The following is a 17,710-nucleotide window of genomic DNA, read 5'->3' as shown; positions in this document are numbered from 1 at the left end:
CTGTGTTACTGACTCCATTCGCAACATACACATATGCCGTTAAAAGTACCGACACAAATATATCATTGTACGACACGTAGTTCCGGAGATAAGACGTCGTAAACACTGAGATGCGTGAAAAGTGACGCATCATTCCAAAAGTATTAATGCATTTATTCTTCATTACTAAGACATTCCTACAGTCGAGTCAACTTAGGGAAACCCGTGACACCTGGCAGCGCTTTTGACAGATTTCGAAAAGGCTGTAGGCGAGAACAGTTGTCTATAGAGCTATGAAGAGGCGTTACCATAGAGACGCTTCCAGAATCGAGTTGTAGACACGCGAAGTAGCTGTACTTATACATTTGTATATTACGTATACTTGTTTGTAGGTCTGTTTCATTATTTGAAAGTTGTTTTCGCGAATACATGAAAATGATTGTTTTCGATATTACATTAAAACACAGACCATCTTTTGTTTTCGTTTCTAGCAGGAGACTGGCAAAATGAGTACCCAGGCAATGCCGGGTTTTTCAGCTAGTGGTATTAGAAATGTAAAAGGAAAGGCGTGGGTGTCCGCAGAAATTTATCCAAGAGCGAGCGTGATTCTAAAATTTCCAGTTTTGGTAACTTGGAGAATGTATAGATATCACTGAACTTAATTTTAGAGGACTCACACAAAACTTATGATGCAGTACTTGAATAATAGGCTTCCACTCAATGATTTTGATATCGGAATTGTGAACATATTTCATTAGTATATGCTAAGTATATAATCAGCATTAATAATACACTTGTGAATGCCACTATCTTTAGTCAACGATCTGAAATTGCATCCATCTTATGATGAACTCCAGGGGATTCAACGAGTTATCCATAAAAAAATATTTTAATTCATATATCTGTATACAAAGTTAGACTGTCACTGAAACTGAAAATATGAAACAGAAAACAATAAAGACGACTGAGAAAATTCCTGTCAGCACCAAAATTAATTAGGCATCAATGTCAAATTAAACTCCTCAAAGTGGAAGACATAAATAACCTGTAAAAAAAAAGAAACAAACCTGCAGTTAATAGGATAATAAACAGTTATTGCAAGTAATATAAGTGTATAGCCACAGATACCAGGAGGGGGATGGCGCCGATGATGGAAAGGCAATTTGTTAACATCAGAGGTACAACCGGGATACAAAAGCCCAAGATACAAAAACCGCTGAACTGAGCAACGCGCCTCTGCAGCTACTTCATTTCGTTGGTACAAAATGTACAATATGAAGTATTTTTAAATTTGGTGCCAACGAAAAGAAGTACTGAAAGGGCCATGATGTTCAATACAGCGGCATTTTGTTCCCGGCTGTATCTCTGCCCAGCCGTGCCATAACTCCGTTGCGGTCTGATGATGATCTGTGATCGAAAGTAGTCTTTTATTTAAGAAAACCATCGATATAGCTGCTTCTGGTGGACTGAAGAGATCATTCCTAAGTTGTGGAACTGTGTCTACAGTAACTCCTTAAATTTGGGTAATTACCGTGTTCCTTATTCTGATTCATAAATTGCAGCTATCTGGTCTGCTTTAAAAGAGATACCTCAGACAGCAGCTTGTTCGACTGGAGTGCTTTTGACTGATAAACTGTAAGTGATATGTGCGTATGCACTGATGGTGCGTTAGAGTCATCAAGGCCCGAAAATTACGTGGAACAAACAGTCGATTTACCGTTAGAGGGCGTCAGTAAATCGCTCGAAGAGCAATCAGAATCAGACTAGCCGTGCCGATTTACTTCTTCCATGATCTACATAATTTACCCTACGAAGATGCACAATGCTTCTTAAACGTAAACAAGACCAACAACTTCTCATTATTTTCTCAAGTAAACTAGATGTTACTTATGAAATAAAGAGAGAATAAAACTTATCTATATTCAACGATAAGTTGCACTAGTTTTAGTGGCTGATCAACATGCTTTCTGTCTGCTCGTATAAATTTTGCATTGCCTCTTCAGAGAGGAAATAATAATCAGAATTTCGGCAAAACGTTGGGCTTCGTAAGTCATGGTCATTGGAATCCAAATGAAGCTTGTGATCGATATTTACTGACGTGACCGTGACACACAGTGTTCTAGTAATTACTTGGTGCTATCCGTAAATAAGCCTGAAATGTTAATTGGTCAAAAAGTTGAATATACTATGTTTTAGATATGAAATGACCAAATCCTGGTCTAAAAATACCTGCCAGATTATGAATCGACATCTACAGTTATCTCCAGTCTCCTTGAGAGACGCTTGCGGTCGTGCTGTGTGACATTTTGTGAGTTAGATTCCTCGAAATTATTGTAGCAATAATGTAACTAAAAGAAATTGCTGCACCTGCCTAATATCGTGTAAGGCCCCGCAAGCATACAGAAGTGCCGGAACACGACATGACATGGACTCGGCTAGTGTCTGAAGTAGTGCTGGAGGAAACTGAAACCATGAATCCTGCAGGGCTGTCCATAAATCCATAAGATTAGGAGGGGGTGGAGATCTCTTCTGAACAGCACTTTGCAAGGCATCCCAGATATGTCCAATAATGTTCATGTGTGGGGAGTTTGGTGGCCACAGAAAGTGTTTAAACTCAGAAGATTGTTCCTGGAGCCACTCTGTAGCAATTCTGGACGTGTCGGGTGTCGCATTGTCCTGCTGGAATTGCTCAAGTCCGTCGGAATGCACAATGGACATGAACGGATGCAGGTGATCATACGGGATGCTTACGTACGTGTCACCTGTCAGAGTCGTATCTAGACGTATCAGGGATCCTATATCACTCCAACTGCACATCCTCCACACTGTAATGGAGCCTCCATCAGCTTAAACAGTCCCCTTCTGACATGCAGGGTCCATGGATGAAATTGTTTCCGTACTCGTACACGTCCATCCGCTCGATACAATGTGAAACTATACTCGTCCAACCAGGCAACGTGTTTCAAATCATCAACAGTCCAATGTCGGTGTTGACGGGCCCAGACGAGGCGTAAAGCTTTGTGTCGTGCAGTAATTAAGGGCATACGAGTGAGCCTTCGGCTCCGAAAGCCCATATCGATGATGTTTCGTTGCATGGTTTGCTCGCTGACACTTTTTGATGGCCCAGCATTGAAATCTGCAGCAATTTGCGGAAGGGTTGCTCCTCTGTCACGTTGAACGATTCTCTTCAGTCGTCGTTGGTCCCATTCTTGCAGGATCTTTTTCCGGCCGTAGCGATGTCGGAGATTTGATGCTTTACCGGATTCCTGATATTCACGGTACACTCGGGAAATTGTCGTACAGAAGATCCCCACTTCATCGCTGTCTCGGAGATGCTGTGTACCATCGCTCGTGCGCCGTCTATAACACCACGTTCAAACTCACTTTAATCTTGGTAACCTGCCATTTTAGCAGCAGTAACCGATATAACAACTGCGCCAGACACTTGTTATCTTATATAGGCTTTTCCGACCGCAGCACCGTACTCTGTCTGTTTACATGTCTCTGCAATTGAATACGCATGCCTATACCAGTTTCTTTGGCGCTTCAATGTAGCGTAATGTTATGGGATTTAGTAACATCGATTTGAAATTAAAAATCCGAAGCATTAAAAGCCCGTCTCTCAACTGTTCTATAAACTATTCTATTGCGTACTACGACTTTTTCCCTTTAGCAATGGTTTCTTCTTGAGAAAAATGCGAAGTTATAATGAAATTCAGAATCCACATTAAACTCTAGAAATCCAGGAGGCGGCTAAGCAAATTATGCTACAGGTGAAAGGAAGACAACGGCGGACCAAGTTCAATAACGAAGAGAGGTGCCGTAGCGGTTATCATAATGGACACGCATTCGAGAAGAGGACGGTTCAAGTCCACGTCCGGCCATCCTGATTTAGGTTTCCCGTGATTTCCCTAAATCCCTCCAGGGAAATGTAGGCTAGTTCCTTTGAAAGGGAACAGCCGATATCCTTCCCCATCCTTTAAACAATCCAAGCTTGGGTTCCGTTTCAAATGATATCGATGTTGACGGGACGTTAAATGCTTATCTTCCTTTCATCCATCTCCAGTAGAACGCTGGGTAGTAAAGAATGTGTTCTTAAATCATATGTTCTATGATGTCTTAGAATCCAAAAAAGTACATCCGGGGTCCACTTGGCATTCATTCCCCTGGATACATGTTCCATACATCCTATCCACCTCCATTTCATTTTAAATTGACTTAATTACATATTCCACTCCTGTCAGTTTGCTGGACCAATTGTTTTCCCATCTCTCTCTGCTTTTCCCGAAATGTGTCAGTCCATTATTTGCTGAGCAATCTTCTTTCTGCTTGTGTACAGTTTTCGCATTCCATGTCCATATCTCACTACTGTCAGTCACTTCTGGTGACACACGCTGATCGTGAGAAATACGTCATGACTGATAAAATCTATTATGTCCTGGGACTCTAACACGGAATTTTTGCTATTAGCGCCCCTAAGTGGCAAAAATTGTCATTATTCATGATACATTCTGCGACCGAACCGCCGAATCTTTCCATCAGTAAATGGGGTATGTTCTCAACTGACTCGGTTGTTTTAACCCCTCCACTGACGGAATGACCCGCTTCCTACTTCCGTATGTATAAAGCCAATACGGACTTGTAGCTGTCACGCCTTTGCGCTTACTGCTACGTATTTTAACCGTAAATTGCTCAGCCCTAATGGTAAGAGGTAGTAGTGAATTCACGTTATTAATCTTTGAAGACAGCACAGCTGCCACAAGCTCAGCTCACTTTTACTCCACTCCTACCCTCGCCATTGCACCACATTAACTAGGTGCTACATGGACCTTGCTAAATTCACTTGCGTATAAATTTTTGACCGTTACTCGCCAGTATCTACCTAATGATTAGTACACTCCTAACCGGACTATTTCCCAAAGAGCTGTGATGATTGAACGGGTTCGATCCACGGCCTACAGTGCCCTACAGTTCACACGGTAACACTGCCTACCTGACCCACTTAACTTGGTAGTGAGCTTATGTATCCAATCACCACTGCTAGCAGCAGTGGATAATCCTATCAGCACGACGAGAGCAGCAGACTTACCGTCGAATCCTCCTGAAAATACTTATAACTACGGTCGCCAGCTCTGAAGGAGCAAAAGAATAAATCAATTTTTTGGCTCGTTTCAAAGTGAAACGGCGTGAGTTGAATTTAAACTTAATTCTGAATATTACTATTTCGGATCATTCTAGGTGATTCTACAAAGCAAATACTCTCTCAATTTCTGTGAGTTGGCTTGGTAATTACCACCAAGACAATTTAAGCAACTTAGGTTAACAAACTTCTACCCTTCAACTTTTTTAATGATTTTGGGATATTACTCTTTGGACAATTGCTATAGAATTAGTTAAGTGACTTTACTTGAAAGGTTACTCAGAAAAATTTAAGTAACTGTAAATAGGCGACTCATTCTGGTGTGACCATTGCTCTTTTCAACATTCTTATACGCTAAAGTATTCTACAACCAAAAGAATTGTAAATGAAAGAGACGATGGTGGCCTCAGTCTGATTTCACTACACTATATTTGAGGTTACTACACTTTACAATGAACAACATGCGTCGTAATTTTACTCATTACTATATTCTGTCCTCTGCACTTGCATAAAAGAAAACTGGTATTCTCTTTTTACATGTATACAAAGTTCGACTTAACAATTGCAAGCAGTCTTGCCTTGGGTAGACGTGTCGGTGCTGGTGGTGAGATGCATGTGGCTAACGCAGCTCTTCACGCCTCATGCCCTCAATGGCGGCTGGAACTACGAGCTGTAGCACTCGTATAAGCTACTGCACGTCCGCCATAAAATCTGGGCGCAGGAACTCTTACAATCAGCACCAGTGGCATAGAGACGGCTTCGACAACCATTCGTCGCGTTCCACTCCACAAACGGCGACGATATTCGCCTCTTCGCTGTTGCACAATCACTTTTGCGTGAGCACAGTTACGCACGTCCGGTCACGTCAATACTCCCCAGGCCATTCCAATTCCATTGTTCAGTCCCTGTATCTCCAGCTACCTCTAGCTACGCTCGTATCACCAAGAGTGGGGGCGTTCCCCTACCACCTTTTCACCAAAATCATTTAGTATTTAAGAATATTTATATTTATTACCCTGGAGTTCACACCAGTCATAATAATTTACTACTAGCGCCTTATAACATTAAATCATACAGTAATAACTTATAATTACCAAGAAAAAGAATACATTTGACTCCGAGAGCTTAGTGCATTGTCTGACAGGCAGCGCTAATTCCCAGTTTCGCCAATAGATGGCATCAGGGTGCACACCCTGGCAGTCTCACACCAGCGCGCCCGTTTCCGACGCGCGGGCTCCAAATTACTGTCAGCCCACCATCATTTCAATTCCGTTACAATTCACTTCATCACACATTTGTTATACATTGTTGTTATCAGACACACCGCGATCTTGATTTTGAAAATTCTGAGTAGTTTATCAAAAACACTTTCGGCCATTTTACTCTTCTGTTTATTATAATTACTGTCCATTTATTCATTTTATGCAACTGTCCTAACTGCAGAGATTTGTCACTTGTACTTTAAATTCATTATTGATTTGTGCTATTTTCTCTTCAGTGCCTTTGTTTACACATTATTTCACTCCTGCTTCCGAACTTGTTCCGTTTAGATCTTGTTTTCGTTACTGTACTTTGCATGCGCTAGAGAGAGGCAAACAGTAAAAGGTAATCCGCAAAACGCAGGTGGTTCAGACGCGTTGTATTTCGGTGGTATTTTTTTCTGAAGAAGTTGAATACACAGTATTAATGTTCAACAATAATATTTATTTAATTGTTCGTTATGTACCGGCTATCGACTTTATAGGCCATAGTCAGGTAATATAATACTACATAAATAGTCCAAACAATTTCAGCGACAGTTTATAGCTGTAAAAAGATTGGTTTTCAAAGATGTGTGACATTTTACGAGCGTAAAGACACAAAACCACAAGCATAATGTAATACCCAAGAGGCTTTGCACAAATAAATCTTGTATTACATTACATTCAAAGATTAAAAGTATATGAATGTATAAGCCAAAACCTTCATAAAAGTAATAACACAGACTATTAGGTAATATACACAAACTGATGAATGTGGTGAACAGACAGTAAAAGAAAGAACAGCGGGAGCTTAGAGGAGAAAGGATTCTATGGAATGTGGATGTGGAACAGTTACAACAAGTATATCATCTAATGGTAAGACAAAACATTAACTAGCTGCTGCTTCTTTAGTAAGGATGAGTAATGGAACTGTGTTTGGTAATTAAGAAATAGGTCCAGACTTTGAATGGTGTTTATTAATTGTCAGAATTTCGAGTAATATTAGTTTTCCACCTTTAGTTGCTCTGTGGAGAACATCACATTTAGTAACATGTGAATGATATTCACTCAGAGCGTGTTCAGTAAAGGTGGAATCTTAGTTTTTCAATTTCCAGCCCCTTTTATGCTATCCTTAACTTATACGACGATGGCCTAGGAAGCCGAAAGCCGGTTCATAGCGAACTGGTAAACAAATATCATTTTGGAACTTTAATATTGTGTATTCAATGTGTTTAATGTGTCCATGTTCTTCCAAGAACCGTCGGAATATTCCAGAAATAATTTCAAATATTAGTTTTATCTGGTACTACCTCAGAAATATTATCGTAATTGACACAGGCTTTTCTCAACAAAACTTTAAAATCCTGTTGACGTTGTTACAGAGTTGGACAGAAATTTTTGGAAGAGAATGTTCCCTGTGTTGGTCCAGAAAGGCAGCTAAGATTGCTGGCACTGAGCGGTACATGTCTATCCAACAACGTGCGAAACCACGTAAAGAGAGAATGGTTGTTGACTGGAAGTCGTGGTAAGAAAACGGTGAATTCTAAAATAAATTGAACAGATTGGTGTACAAAGATCGAAATACTGCATAAGAGGGGCCGAGAGTTGCAGTGGCAATGTGCATTTCAAGTCTCTATTTATATGCACCGTGGCTCTGCTCTCTCGCTTTTTGGAGGCGACTGCCAACTTCCAGATCATTAAAATTCCACCACCTTTATTTGACGCTGGTTTTGTCCGGGCGGAGTTAAATGAGCCGCGGAGAAGGTGTTTGCGAAATGGCGAGCTGCTGTGTTGTTTATGTGGCGTGTGGCGCAGCATTTTAGGAGATAGGGTAAACATTTCGAATGGTGGGAGTTGGTGCCGCTCTCACGTGCTTTGTGGTGGGTTGCTTTAGTGAATGAAGCAGCGAGATGTTTAGAACTGTAACACCCCACCGGACCTCCCCTTACGCAGGCAACTTGAACCACAACTTCCATCAGTAGTGTCTCCATCTATCTTTCTGTGATCTTCAGCCTTTGCAAAAATTTAACTTCAAATTCTTTATCTCCTTGTATTAAATATTTACGAGGGCTATCCACAAAGTACTAACGTTTTGGAATTAAAAATAAATAAAGTATTGGAAATTTTTTTTATTATATACAGATGAAAGCCACACTTAAATACTACTTTTCTACATAGTTGCCATTTAAATTAAGGCACTTATCGTAGCGATGGACGAGCTTGGAAATTCCTTCATCGTAAAATTCGGCCGCCTGCGCCTTCAACCACGTGGTTACCTCTTCTTGAAGCTGTGCGTCGTCATCAAAACGCTGCATAGCCAACCACTTCTTCCTTGCTGGGAATAAGTGGAAGTCGCTCGGTGCCAGGTCGGGACTGTACGGCGGATGAGGAAACAACTCCCACTTAAAAGATTCGAGAACTTCACGAGTGGCATTTGCCGTGTGGGCCCGGGCGTTGTCGTGAATCAGCAAGATCTTTGAGCCCAACTTTCCCTTGCGCTTGTTTTGTATTGCTCTTCTGAGGTTGTGCAGAGTTTGGCAATACCTTTGAGAGTTTATTGTAGTGCCTCTTTCCAGGAAATCCACAAAAATCACACCTTTTCTGTCCCAAAAGACAGTCGCCACGTGGTTGATGGCGCAGGCGGCCGAATTTTACGACGAAGGAATTTCCAAGCTCGTCCATCGCTACGATAAGTGCCTTAATTTAAATGGCAACTATGTAGAAAAGTAGTATTTAAGTGTGGCTTTCATCTGTATATAATAAAAAATTTTTTAATACTTTATTTATTTTTAATTCCAAAACGTAATGTACTTTGTGGATAGCCCTCATATTATTCGTGTTTTCGGCATTTTCTTCACCTATGGCAGACTCCTCTAATGATGGGTGCCATTTGACAATTACTTTCTTATAGTTGTATGATCGGATGTACCTCCTGGTTCCACAATCGTGTTACCCTAAGTGAGGAAAGACCTCTGCGAAACGTGTAATCTTTGCTTTGGGTGCCTTCATATGCTAGCTATTTTGTAAGTTTTCTTACACCTTCTCTCTTGCTGGAAGAAGCTGGAGACGTCAGCTGATGTACAATTGTTGTGTAAGATAAGGAACTATTTATTCTCTTTATTATGATATCCATTTCACACAGTTATATTTCAGTTTATGTTGCCATTTATGGTGGAGCTATCCTTGATAACGATCCATGATATACTTTCACGTTCCAATTTCGATGGTCACCTTTTACAACTTAGAGTTCATTTGCGATGTTTTTGTATTTTCTTAGAATCTGCTGTGCTAGAGAAACGTCATTCGCGAAACTATGTTCCACAGTTCACTTTGGCAAATAACTAATTTATCTGACGTATTTTTTCTTTGGAATGTATGTTTACTGCTCTAGAATCTTGATGGTTCAGAGAAGTGAGGATAAGTTTGTACTCATAACACAAAATGTTTCATTCGTAATTAGCCACTGCCATTTTCCGAAATTTCGTTAACTATGAAACACCAAACTTGAAGATAAAAGCCTAATATCAGTAACTGCACCACATGCCACAATCGCAACGTTCTTCTTCTGTCATGAGATAATTTTATGACAGTCACAGCAATCTAGCTGGTCGGGTAGGTTCATTGTGTCGCAGTATCTTTGGCTGCAACTGAGAAGGTTTAATTTGAACTTGGCTAACTTAGCGTTGCATTTAAAGCAACTAATGCCATGTGTTGATGAATGCATTAGCTATGTAGCGATGCGTAGCATGTTTTCGTGCCTATGAGTAGTGAATCCAACGTGGAAACATTATTATAGTTCAGCATTCACCTACACTGGTATAGAAACTGGCCTAAAGCCAAATGAAAACTGTAAGATGTGCCAGAGTATTTCATGCGAGTGTGTTCTGAGGTGGGCTACTGTGTCACCCACACAAATGCTCAGTAATTTGACATCCTTCCTGTCGCATAGACTGCGCAAAACATCTACAATTCACTAAAAAAATTTTAAACGCAAGCACTAAACAAAAGTCATAAATCACTTCTTTCTGAAATTTTCTGGCAGAAACCTAAATATTATTGGAGTTCTGACTCACCTTGAAGAGCTATAAGCTCAATAGATATTGCTTTTCATCCTCCTCTTTTATTTACGAGTTTATGTTCATCTTAAAAACTTACTGGAATCAACTCACGGCTCAGACACGTCAAAGACTGCAACAATATTAGATGATACGCTTTCAACGATAAAAAACATCGCTTTAAAAAAATTATCCGATAGAGATCGCGACATACGCCTTATGCAGATTTCATATACATTTCCTGAAATTAAGAAAGACTTACTGAGTGTTCTAATAAATAGTCTTTAATCTCTGCACAGTAAGTCTGCGCTCTTAGGCAATAGCGATTACCTCAAAGGAGGAAAAAAATACTGAAAGTGTTTGTAATGATGCATTGTACATGTGAATATCATTCTCACTCTTACAATAATATTTATAGAGATAAAAATAACAGAGTAAATACATTACTAATCGACCGAGGAGAAAACTTTATCTTAATAGACTTCAGTACACGAGACACACTTCAATACGACTTCACGCCTACACAACTTTCCACAACTAGGCACTCCTCATCTTCAACCGCCTATACATTCTAGTTTAATCTATCTATTCCGCATCCTTCTCTTCCAGTCTCCACTGACGCGGAAGAGCCGAACAATCACTCCTTTCTTATTTTCCAATCATCTGTAGATTGCAGTCGACCCAACAGCCAAATCCTTCTGCATGGAATCATATTATGTTTTCGTTCTTTTCTTTTCTTATATATAAGCTTTATGTAAACTGAATGAGTTATAGTCACCACCAAAGGTAAATTAAAGAGTTGCTTTGTGGTAAGGATAATGGTTTGATACATCTGTAAGAAACAAAGTAAGATATACGCTCTTCAGTTTATTAATTCCTGTATCTTCACCCTTTTGTTTCAAGAAGTGGTAGCGTCCGGACGTATGCTTGCATGCGTAGTTAAAAATGTGTATTTCAGCCGTACATTAAAAGTATGATAAAAAGTTATTAGAAAAGCAAAATTTATTCGCACGGTTAGGAGGTCAACTCCCATCTGTTCATCATTTCACGCGCGGCCGAGATCCTGCATCAAGAGGTTCGGTGCAGACAAGAAGAACTTACGCGGTATAAGGAGGAGCGTTCCTGCATCGACATTGTTAAAATCAAGGCTAAACACAAGGGAATTAATGTGAAGCAGTACGTAATGCAAATTATGTTTATTGAGCGTGAATGTATTGATATTAAAGGTCTGTTGATAATGGTATCAGTTAAAGTTCACCCACGGTTGTGCACAGATTCATAAACTACCTTCAAATTTGTTTCCAATCAATTTTTCCAATTATTCAAGCAATTATTAATATATTGCTATCTCCACACATGTCTATTCACTTCCCTTCCTCATCTCTTCCTCATCCCACCCGGCACGTACACTATGAGTTGTGTGACACGCTGCTTTGTCCTGCAGGTAGATACCATGGTGCCACCTGTCAGAGGCCAGAATAAATATTTTCTGCAAAACTGACCACTGCGATACTTGCAGGAAGAGAGTCAATGAGCTTCTGGAAGATAACGACAGGGATGTGGAGCCATGCTGACTCCACTGCGGTGGCCAGCTGCGCTACGTTCCTCGGTTTAGGATCCATGGCGTGGACAACCCGGTCGAAGCGGTCACACAGACTTTCGGTTAGGTTTAAGTCGGAGGAGTTTGGTGGCGAGGGGATTGCGGAAACATCATCCTGATTCTCTTCGAACCATGCACATACACTGCGAGCTGTGTGACACGTTGCATTGCCCTACTGGTAAATGTCATCATGCCACGGAAAACAATTTGTATGTAAGGCGAACATGGTTCCCAAGGACGGATGCATACTTATGTTGATCTAGTGTGCCTTCCAGAATAACGAGATCATGCAGGGATCGCCACGAAAATATTTGTCTAATGACCTGTGGGCCAAATAATGCCTTCGAAACTGATTTCTTCTATCATGATACATATATCTGAGCAAGTTATACACGCGTTGCTACCACAAACCGAAATGCCCTCGTATTGTAGCCTAAAATGTAAAAATATGATAATATAAGAATAAGAAAGACTAAAGCCTTTCGTTCTCGTCAGATGATTTCTTGTTCGATAAGGACGCACGTCATGTCCGATTGGAACCTGAGCGCAAGATAGGCGTTTGTCTACACCCTAGGTAATGTGTAATTTTTAGGCTGTTTCCCGCACTCGTTTTGATAAATACCGTGCTGGTTTCGCATTTGCACATCAGAAAAACAATTTACACAACTCGTTCCGGAGAACAAGGAACTATTTATTTTCATTAGTATGATAACTTCTCAATGATGTCTTTAATGTACTTTACTAGTCGCTGTGGATTTAGAAGTGTTCATGGCTTCAAAATCTTTCAAATGGCTCTAAGCACTATGGGACGTAACATCTGAGGTCATCAGTCCCCTAGACATAGAACTACGTAAACCTAACTAACCTAAGGACATCACACACATCTATGCCCGAGGAAGGATTCGAACCTGCGACCGTAGCAGCCGCTTGCTTCCGGACTGAAGCGCCTAGAACCGCTCAGCCACAGCGGCCGGCGTTCACGGCTTCACCATCAGGCCTACTCAAGGTAGAAGGAAAGTGCTATATACACCGTCTTAAGGTGAAGCACCCAGAAGACATGGTCGGATGTCAGTCTAAATCTGTACACGTATACACCATCGTTGGGCATGTCAAAGATTAGAGTTGCAATTCTCTGTGACATGTAAAAAGGCTTCCCGAGTGACTATTTTTTTTCTCGATTAGTATTTGAACCGTGAAATTACTTTCAAAATCTTTTCTTAAGAATTTACTTTATTTACTAACGATTCATCAAGAACATTAACACATTTAATCACACTATGTGAGTTGGAAGTAGTTGCCAGTGGGTAACTGATGAAAAAAAAAATTAAAATTCTTTCAACAAATGGAAATTTTATTCCTAAAGCCCGTTTTTTTAAACAGATTTAGAATTATACAAAATTATATTTACCGTCTAGTAAGGTCATCAGAAGACCAATATCAGTTGCAAAGCGATTTAGAAAAGATTGCTGTATGGTATGACAAGTGGCAGTTGACGCTAAATAACGAAAAGTGTGAGGTGATCCACATGAGTTCCAAAGGAAATCCGTTGGAATTCGATTACTCGATAAATAGTACAATTCTCAAGGCTATCAATTCAACTAAGTACCTGGGTGTTAAAATTACGAACAACTTCAGTTGGAAAGACCACATAGATAATACTGTGGGGAAGGCGAGCCAAAGGTTGCGTTTCATTGGCAGGACACTTACAAGAGGCAACAAGTCCACTAAAGAGACAGCTTACACTACACTCGTTCGTCCTCTGTTAGAATATTGCTGGGCGGTGTGGGATCCTTACCAGGTGGGATTGACGGAGGACATCGAAAGGGTGCAAAAAAGGGCAGCTCGTTTTGTATTATCACGTAACAGGGGAGAGAGTGTGGCAGATATGATACGCGAGTTGGGATGGAAGTCACTAAAGCAAAGACGTCATGAACTTTCTCTTCCGAATGCGCAAATATTTTGTTGAGCCCAACCTACATAGGTGGGAATGATCATCAAAATAAAATAAGAGAAATCAGAGCTCGAACAGAAAGGTTTAAGTGTTCGTTTTTCCCGCGCGCTGTTTGGGAGTCGAATGGTAGTGAGATAGTATGATTGTGGTTCGATGAACCCTCTGCCAAGCACTTAAATGTGAATTGCAGAGTAATGATGTAGATGTATAGGAGCACCCTCTAAATATCAAGTTACAATTTATTCAGAGGCAGAAAGAATAAATTTTGACAGCATGAGCTTTCGGGCAGAGAACCTTGCGGCTCCCTTTTGACACGGCCGTAGTCACGACCGCACACAAACTCTGAAAGACTACACTGGTGGAAATCTGCAACACACCAGATTACTTTAAACTAAAAATTTTAACAACTCATACAAGCACATAAACTATGCACCCCGTAGGAGGGCTGGAAATGGTACAAACCACTAACATTAAAAAAATTAACTTGCCGCCGAAGGCGCAACTTGATTTAAAAAAAAAAAAAAAAAAAAAAATACTCTTACGGTGGAAGGGTGGCAACTTTATGTATTAAAATGACTATTTAAATAAAAACCAATGATATGCAGTCTTACATAAAATATACAAACATGCTCTGCATGACACATATACCGCCTCTCAAGATGACAGGCAAGATAAAAACATTTTTCAGGATTTCGGCCGTTACACTTCAAGCAATCAATTCGTTAACACAGAATCCGACAAACATGACAGAGGCAGCTATTAAAGTACTGCAGACCGGCAGACCGACAGACAGACAGACAAACACTAACTGCCTAACAAATAAGGACGGGAGACAGACGAGCAAGCTGGGGACGAGAGACTGACCAAGAAAACAAGTAGAATTTAACAGGTAAATGAAACAAGTAAATGAAACAACATATCAAGAATCATTCTTCTAAATCTTTCTTCTAAATCATTCTTCTAAATCATATCTTCTAAAAAACTGCGATGTCTGGCGAAGACCTGGCGCAGCACCCCCAAAACGCTCTCCCGAACCGTCCGCTGCCAGCTGCTTCAACGGACGCAGGAAGGCGCGCCGATCTCCCGCCTCACGTCATCGCAGCTCGCACCGGCCAGACCGATGTCGTGGGTTGACTACTGTTGCTCTCGTGTCGGCCGCGAAGTCACTACCCGCTATACGGCGCGGCCCACTGGACTGACGTGGCGACCTCACATGCGCCGACGCTCAAGACAGACAAGTCATCTTCTGTCCCAGTGCGCGACCGACCAACCGATCGATCCAACCACCAATGACCATTGCCTGAACAAACTCGAGCAGACTGGCGGCCTAACACATACTAGCACTCCGGACGACAGACAGACACTGACTGCCCCACACTGACCCGGCTGACCAATTGACCCCTTTGGCGAGCTCATAGCGCCCCATAAATGCACGTGAATAGACAACCTTTCCCCTTTCCCACCAGAGGGAGGCACCAAAGCTGCGATTGCCACAGCGGCGCCACCGCCAGAAACGGAGAGTGACTGCTTCACACTACGCGGTGCGGCGCGCTCTTCAAAATAGCAATTTTTACCACGGCTCAGTGTTGTTACCGGGCCTGGTAGGTTGGGTAGATAAGGGGCGTGAATAGCGTCAGATGTTGAGTGACCACTGTGAAGTACACAGAGGCGCCGCCTACTCGTGAGACATAGCACTGTCAGCACCTGAAAGAGTTTAAAAGGGCCCACATTGTGAGTCTCTGTTTGGCCGAGTAATTGAATCTTGTGCTATGCAGATTTGGGGGCTATGGCATTTGACAGTGGCCTCATGTCGGACTGCATGAGAACGCGAGGACAGATATAGTCGTTCTCAACGTTCCGATCGACCACGTCTCATCACCACTATATTACTGTTGGACTAGTGACAATATTAGCCCTTCTTGGAGGGCCAATGGCAGGCTGACGATCATTGTTTGGACTGATTTTATTTCGTACTAGTGTAGAGAATTAATACAGGTCCACCTTCCAATCAAGTCAGCAAAGTAGTAGTGTAATTTGTTTGGCGCGGCACACATTGTTAAAAGTGGGTGGATTCGGGTCGCGACCGGGAGTGGGGCTGCGGGCGACACTATGGGAACTCCAAGGGCGGCCGCGAGGAACTTATCTGCTTCTCTTGTCAGTTTGGCTGTAAGTGCAGTAATCTGCGACCGAAGTCCCACAACAGACTCCACAGCATCTAGAAGGCACCGATACAGAGAACGTTTGTAAATGACCTTAATAATAAGGCCGTCTGTTCCTTAGAGGAGGAATAAATTTAGAACATATGTTAAGCGGAAATGATGCCCTTGGATGAAAAATCAAAAACCCAGAAATGTGAGAAATATTCTAAGGAAAACACTTGAGCCATGAGTAAAATAGCGAAGGCAAAAATAGAAGCAATCAGGAGTTGTGTAATTAAATTAAGTAACTTAAAATAAGAACGAGAAAACGTGAAACGATGATTTATATTCTACTAGCCCGAACGTGCACCAGAGAAAACGTTTACAGTTTCTGGAAACTGACAGTGTTTTGCAAATATGTATAGTGAAACAGAACTAATCGCAAATAAACGAGAGTTAAAAATTGCCAAACAGTATTGATCGATATTTTTAAATCAACTTTTAGAATACCGTCTTTAGGAGAAACGACGATACAAAACTGAAAGATAGAAAACAGCAGCTCCTTTATAAAAGACATGTATCCAGTGGGTCATCGATTCGACTTTTAGTATCCTTTTTCTTTGCATGTCATAGTCATTTTCTTAAGGTGCTGAGGATTTCTCATTTCGTATTTTATGGAGTGTTACAACAAGTTGAGATATTTGTGTCCCACATAAATTTTGAGAACAGTAGAATAAAATTTCGTACAATCATTTTCTCATAGTTCATGTTCCCTGTTTTTCGTCAATAGATATCACTATAAAAGAGTCGACTGATTACAGTCGTGAAACACTGGTACTCATTCCCCTAATAGTGTCTAAGAGACAGTTCAGTTTGATTGGACGATGTTAATCGTATTACTACATTCAATTTAGGCCTTTACTGGGTCGCATAGGCCGTAATCCTATCTTTCCTCTTGGTCCCCCATTCTCTCGTTCTGTTCCTTTGTCTCTTTCGTTTCGGTTCCCTATCACATTTCTATAGCTGTTAGTGACTGGAGATAATCCGATGTTCTCATAAGAAGTTTGTAATGATCTCTGGTATGGTCAATTTGTAGTTGCAGTCTTTCGTAAGTAGCCTTCTGCGCTCGTAATCTACTTTGCCTCTAGAGACAGTGCTGGAGGCCGTTGACGTAAACCCAATCCATTCGACTAAGAGACTATAGAAGATATTTCTATCTAGATGTCAGTAGAGGTCTTCGTTGTGTCTGTTTCTCTACACACACCTTCTTTGATGGGGGTCCTTCATTTTTCTCAGATTCTTTTTGTCGTTTAGGCCACGTTCCATGAGTTGTCCTCCTCTAAAAATGTTCAGGAATTCTGAGACATAGAGTACTGAAGCTCTCTTTATGGTCTTGTGTTGTGGGAGGTCTAGGTTGAGAGCATTTGATCTCTAAATATTATTACAGGGATGGCAAGCTCTGTACAGTTTGTTGCACCTATTGTTCGTGCTCAGATCCTCATTAATTTTTGGGCTGGACGACGTGCATAAAACAGCTGCTGGAGGGTCTGCAATAGAAATGCCATGTACTTTGCCAGCGTTTGTAATAAGTTGCGAGTAGCGAATG

The 17,710-nt window shown here is 41.2% G+C and overlaps 1 protein-coding gene across 1 annotated transcript in view; it reads left to right on the top strand.

Annotated features, from left to right (window-relative positions):
* The window catches only part of LOC126478081 (golgin subfamily A member 6-like protein 22), a 406,782-nt gene that overhangs the window by 55,672 nt on the left and 333,400 nt on the right, over positions 1–17,710 (top strand). The window lies entirely within an intron of this gene.

This window comes from Schistocerca serialis, chromosome 1, assembly GCF_023864345.2.
Source record: "Schistocerca serialis cubense isolate TAMUIC-IGC-003099 chromosome 1, iqSchSeri2.2, whole genome shotgun sequence".
NCBI classification, from domain to species: Eukaryota; Metazoa; Arthropoda; class Insecta; order Orthoptera; family Acrididae; genus Schistocerca; species Schistocerca serialis.
This window is presented reverse-complemented; position numbering and strand designations above follow the sequence as displayed.